At 32.3% G+C, this 5,916-nt stretch overlaps 2 long non-coding RNA genes across 8 annotated transcripts; one reads left to right on the top strand and one right to left on the bottom strand.

Moving 5' to 3' along the window:
• Positions 1 to 458: 458 nt before the first annotated feature.
• LOC145166477 (uncharacterized) lies at positions 459 to 1,640 on the top strand. Its single transcript, XR_013740557.1, has 2 exons — positions 459 to 903; positions 985 to 1,640. It is a non-coding gene; the product is annotated as an uncharacterized LOC145166477 (long non-coding RNA).
• Positions 1,641 to 3,193: 1,553 nt separating this feature from the next.
• LOC145166475 (uncharacterized) lies at positions 3,194 to 5,683 on the bottom strand. 7 transcript variants are annotated; one of them, XR_013740555.1, is made up of 4 exons: positions 5,484 to 5,683; positions 5,120 to 5,356; positions 4,955 to 5,018; positions 3,746 to 4,839 (listed from the first exon to the last, which is right to left on the bottom strand). It is a non-coding gene; the product is annotated as an uncharacterized LOC145166475 (long non-coding RNA). The 7 variants fall into 7 exon arrangements; XR_013740553.1 differs by adding an exon at positions 3,194 to 3,691 and having other exon boundaries at positions 3,765 to 5,356; XR_013740552.1 differs by adding an exon at positions 3,194 to 3,691 and having other exon boundaries at positions 4,352 to 5,356.
• Between the last annotated feature and the right edge of the window lie 233 nt (positions 5,684 to 5,916).

Here is a 5,916-nt window from a genome sequence, read left to right as displayed (position 1 = left end):
AAAAACAAACAAACAAACAAAAAAATACTTAAAATTATTAAAAAGGGGCCGTAAGCACTCACCCTTGATGCGTGAGTTCGATTTGTACGGAATCAGTTTATTTTGAGAAACTCGACATGAGAAATTGCAAAACCACAATTCTTGAACTTTGAAATATTTTCGGGACCGTTTCGTACCGAATTTAAACTATTGGGGGTTGTTTGGTAATCTATTTAACCAAAGTAGGACTGATTTGGTTAAAATAAATCAAGGGAGGGACTGAAATGGTTCAGATGGAATTAATGTTTGAAAATTTGGGCCGACTTGGTTAAGAATTTCCAATGAAGGGGCTGAAATGCTTGTTTTAATTCAAAGTTTGAAGATTTGGGATTTATTTTGTTAAAAGAACTCATGGAGGGACTGATTTTGTTTAATGGTCCAAACTTAAAGAAAATTAGGGCTTTTAATTTGCCCTCGTCATTTCGACTGATCGGGCAAGGAAACGAAAGATGAACGAAGGAGATTGAAGGGAACACGAGGGCAGTCGGCCATTCGCCCCTAACGCTGACTCGATTTGGGGAAACGACGATTGAAAACGGAAGGGGGTGGTCTCGGTGATGGTAATCAATCGAATTGAGGGATCTTTTCCGGTGTTCGGCCGAACCGAAGAAGGGAAGAGACGAAAGCAGCTAGGCTCTCTCTTTCTCATCCGGCTGCGAGGTGCGAAGGAAGAATGACGTCCGAAGAGGGTCCGGTCGGCAGCAACACGTCGCAGGTGGGGGCTTCGTTGGTGTTTGGTCGACGGAAGAAGAAGAGAAGGTTGCGAGGGGAGAGCTTGATCGATGAAAAGAAAGACGAAGGCAGCAGGGCTGCTGTCGCCGTCGGTGATGGCAGCGAGAGGGGAGTTGCTCCAGTCGATAGCAGGTGAGTGGATGGGGGCTGCTCCGGCAGCCTCGCCGTTTTTTTTTTTTTTTGAAAAAAACCAATGAAAGAGAATGAAAGCAGGTAGAAAAAACGATCCAAGGGGTGTTTGTTCTTGGTTGAAAAATTGAAGAAGGCAGGAGATGTTTTTGGGTGATTGTTTCTCGATGGCAGAAAGAGGAACAAAAGAGAAGAACGGGCTGCTATGATCGATCTCAATGGCATAACCCCACGGTAATTTTTCTGTGATTTCTTTGTACAAGTTGAGATGGGATAGAAGATTATGAGATAACAAGAAACACATAAATGTTGGGTCTTTTTCGAAAAAGAAAAAAATTGTAGGACTAAAAAAAAAAAAAAGTCAGAGGGTCTTTTATGGAAATAACCCTATATATTATTTTGTGGATGTGTTGAATGTATGGCCGGAGGCTTATAGACAGGACACGAATAAAAGAAAGGATGTGAGGGGCCGTTCCTGACTAACAGCTTCAACTGAGAAGAACACGTTGTCTTTTTGTGTATGGTTCTGTATAAAAAAAAAAAAGATGTTTACTTTGTGTGTAAAATTGGGTGTGTTGAAATGTGGAAGTAAAGTTATGGTTATTGGCTGTCAATTTGGTGTACCTTGAGTCAATTTTTGTAAACATTGTTTTGGTTTAATGATTCATGTATTTTAGGTAGAGATTTAAGAAAAGTATTTGTTTGATTTGGTATGTATTTATGTATGTATTGATGTATTATTGAGCTTTTTGTACACCAAGGTATGCATGCGTTTAGTTTTTGCCATTTGATACCAATGCATTATGCATATACATGTAATATATGTGTATCATTTTATGGGTTAAATGGACCCACATGAGTAGGATTTGAGCTTTATATAAATAATAACCCAAAATTTTGATCATATTTGTTTTATTATTAAGCTTAGTAAATCATCTATGATATATATATATATATATATATATATATATATATATATATATATATATATATATATATATATATATATATATATATACTAGCTGTTTACCCGCGCTAAACGACGGGTGCTAATAATAGTTAGGATTAGTTTCTAGAGGCTATTAGTTTTTTTTTGCACAAATAGTTTACAATATCTAAACAATTACCAATAAGAGTCATGCTTGAAAATACCAACTTAGTAAAAAATAAAAAAATGAACAGTTATGAATGTTCACAAATTTATACGGACACATGATTAATTATAAATTATTAGTCGTGCAACACTTCTTTATACACCATTTTTGATTTATAGATTTTAATGTCTTCGAATTTCTTGTCATGATTCACTAATATTTTTGTATTGGCACTTGATAACCATCCGGAGAATGTCACATAAAGTTGGTCATGCGAGAAAACCGATTCTTGAAGATGAATATCTACATTTGGAAGCATTTGAGCTACTTGTGTATTATCTTATTTATATTTTATATAATGTTTTCTATATATTTTAAATTCTAGAAACATTTCAAAACTCAATCAAAACTAAAAAGGAATAATGGTAACAGAGTGACTTGCATTTATGACAACTTGGTCTTTTTTTAATTTGATACTACAACTAAAAATGAATAATTGTAAAAGGAAACAATTTTCTCGTGTTTTGTAGTAATGAATTGAAAAAAAAAACTCAATTTAAGATATTTTTTACTAAATTTCTCGTGTAAAAATTCAAATAAACAATCATAAAAAATTTCAAATGGTTTAATTTAAAATACTTAAATAGGTATTACAGCTTTTCAACTCTTAGTTTCTGAATGCCAATTACCTAGATGATTAAATCATAATATGTATATGTATAATATGTATATGTGTAATGTATATGAAATGTATTGTTAAAATATGACTTATGTATCTTTTGTATTTAGGATCTCAGTTCTATCTAGCCTTTTATAGATGGAAAATATATTATATATTTTTTGTTGAATTACTACTCGTTTAATTATATATAGTGTATAAAACATAACTCTATTTTAGTTTCTACGTGTTAAATAATTAATTCCGTACAAATTCAAAATATAAAAAATATATATATTATGTTATAAAAATAATGTTTTTTATTATTGTTTGATAAACCAACATACGTAAAAAGATGCTTGAAAAATAGTATGACATTTTTTTATTAGTTTCTAGAACTATTTTTTTCTAATATAATCATGATTTTAAATAAATAATTTTCCATTGTGCTAAAAAAGTTATGTTTTTATTAGAATGTCATTCACAACAATACAAAGCAATCAAAGTCACAATAAAAAAAATAAAACAAAACAAACACCCAAGAAACAGAGGTGCAACTGAAGGTACTTATTCAAACAGAGTTAAAGAATTAATTTCATTCTTTAGTATTCACCTACTGCTTGAAAGCTACAAAATAAATAATCATTTGATTGAGTTCACACAAAGACAGTCGCACACAAATAAAAAGTCTTCAATTGTTCAGAAAAGACCCCAACAGCTTGGCATACTTAATACAATACTTCTCTTACAACTTTTCATTAAAAGACCAAGATACCCTGCAATTTTTTTTTTTGGAATAATCCAAAAGCTCTAGAAATTTATATTGCTTATTTTTGAATTTTTAGTAATTATCATTCTTCCTATATTTAAGAGATAAACCCATCAAGTTAGTTATGATTTGTTCTTTTCCAAGTATAAAAAGAACATTATTTTGATGTTACTGTAAGTTTTTAGTTCAATAAAAATCACAGCAAAAAGTTGGACCAAAATACCCCTCATTTGTTTCTTCTTGTTCACTTTTCTCCTATGCTCTTCATTCCTACAGATTGAATCATGCAAACCTAATTACTCAATCCAACCAAATACGAATGAATTCATGTTTGAATTATGACCTTGACATATATAGCCGACTTGTGAAAATAAGTGGCAGACCCTATAAAGTACATGTTTTGAAAATCTAATCCAATCAGGCACATCACGATATGACATGCTACATTCAAAAGACAACATAACCCACATTAAAGGATACTAATCAACAACATTGTAACATGTTCCACTCTAAGGAACAATACTTGATCTGTGCAGGAATTTCTTGCCATGGTTACATTTTCTGTAACCTGACTCCAAAGTTCAAACACAGTTATAACTGAAACATATGACACACATACACACAACAATCACACAATAGACACACATGATTAGTGTACTATGTCATCTTACTTTTACACACACACACACATACACACACACACACACACCGTCACATACACATAACATATGGCACACAAAATACTCACATAGTAGACACACATGCTCAACTGTTATTATTATTATTATTATTTTTTTTTGAAAATTAACATGTTTGCCTTTCATTCAAACTTCAGAATAGGATAAATGTAAGTAAACCCAAAAAAATAAAAGATAAATATTTTTATTTAAAATATTAAACTGTGAGAAATAGCATAAATGACATGTTTACCCTTAATTTGAAATTCAGAAGGATGTTATCCAAAGAAGTTATTGTTGAATTTTTAAGAAATCAAAGTGAATCCACCCTAGTGTGACCAACTGTAATTAGACAAAACCACCTGCAAAGAAAAATCACAACAATTCTTAGAAATGAACAATTAAAAAAAAGAATACTGACAGAAGCCCATTGAAGATGTAATGAAGATGGAGTATAACACTTATAAGAAATAAGTATAGAACACTTACAACAGTCATTAGACACCACCATCTGAAATTCAGAATTAGGAGGTGTATTTTTGGAGAATAAGTAAAGGCATTTATTAAATAATAATCAATAAATTTGTACCTATAATTCAATACATTTTCATGAAAAAACATGAGATGAGGAACTATTTACCTTGCTTCTACAACATATTTGGAACATTAGACTATTTTTTTTTATCATGATGAAGCCTTAATCATGGAAGAAAACAACCTTTTTCACAGGCTCACATCCTCCTAGTGTTGAATAGTTGTTGCAATACCAACATCATTGACCATTAGATGAATTAGAACTAATAAAAAACTGAAGTCAATTTAAGACTCAGAAAAATAAAGACGGTCGATGCCTTACCCCCAAAAGGTATTTCATCGAACACTTGGCGTGCACCATTAATGTATCAAAGCAGATAAGAAAACTATAGAAAAGTAGTTAAACCAATTACCTTAGCAACTAAAAAATATAAAAACAAAACTTTAATTTTGAAGTTTGAACATTATCAAAAGAGTAAAATCTTACTTCCAAGGTCTTATCCGATTGGAGATTAATAACTCGACACAACGATTGGAACCTACTTGGGTTTGTCGGTAACCTATAACAAACAGTAAACACAAACAAACACCAGGATGGTCGATTAACTGTGTGTGTGTGTGAGAGTGAGAGAGAGATTTGTGTGGTGGTACCATTGTTGGCTGAGATTTGATTTCTTCTTACCTAGATATGAATGGATAAGAATAAAGGACCAAAATTCTGGACCTGTAAACACAAGCAAACATACATTCACACATCGTGTGTAGTGGTGTGATTGTGGTAAAAGGTGGAAGCGGTGGTAATTGAAGGCAATATTAAGAGAGTAAGAGATGGATGAAGAGAGTAGACAAACCGTGAATGCTAATTCGGTGGTTTTAACTGATGTGAGGTCTGAGTTGTGTGCTAATGCAAAGGTAATTATCCGGTGGTGGTGAGCGGTCCAGTGGGTGGCTGTGTCGATGAACCAGGAAGGGAGATACCGAGATAGGGATGAATAGGGGAAGAGAATGGCGAAATCTGGGATGCCAATTAATCTATAATTTAGGTATATAATATCGATCTAACCGATTGAATTGGTTTTGACCAATTCAATTGGCTGAAATTGAGGAATGGTGGTTCTTGACCTTGACCGATTCAGTTGTTTACCCGATAAAATTAACTTATCCTACAATGCATAAAATTGTTGTACATGATGCATTATGGTTTGTACCTCTTAAAATTCAGCATTTTAAGCTAAATGCTTATTAAGGTGTATATATATATATATATATATATATATATATATA

Source organism: Lactuca virosa, chromosome 3, assembly GCF_052849685.1.
Source record: "Lactuca virosa cultivar CGN04683 chromosome 3, Lactuca_virosa_CGN04683_v6, whole genome shotgun sequence".
Lineage (NCBI taxonomy): Eukaryota > Viridiplantae > Streptophyta > Magnoliopsida > Asterales > Asteraceae > Lactuca > Lactuca virosa.
This window is presented reverse-complemented; position numbering and strand designations above follow the sequence as displayed.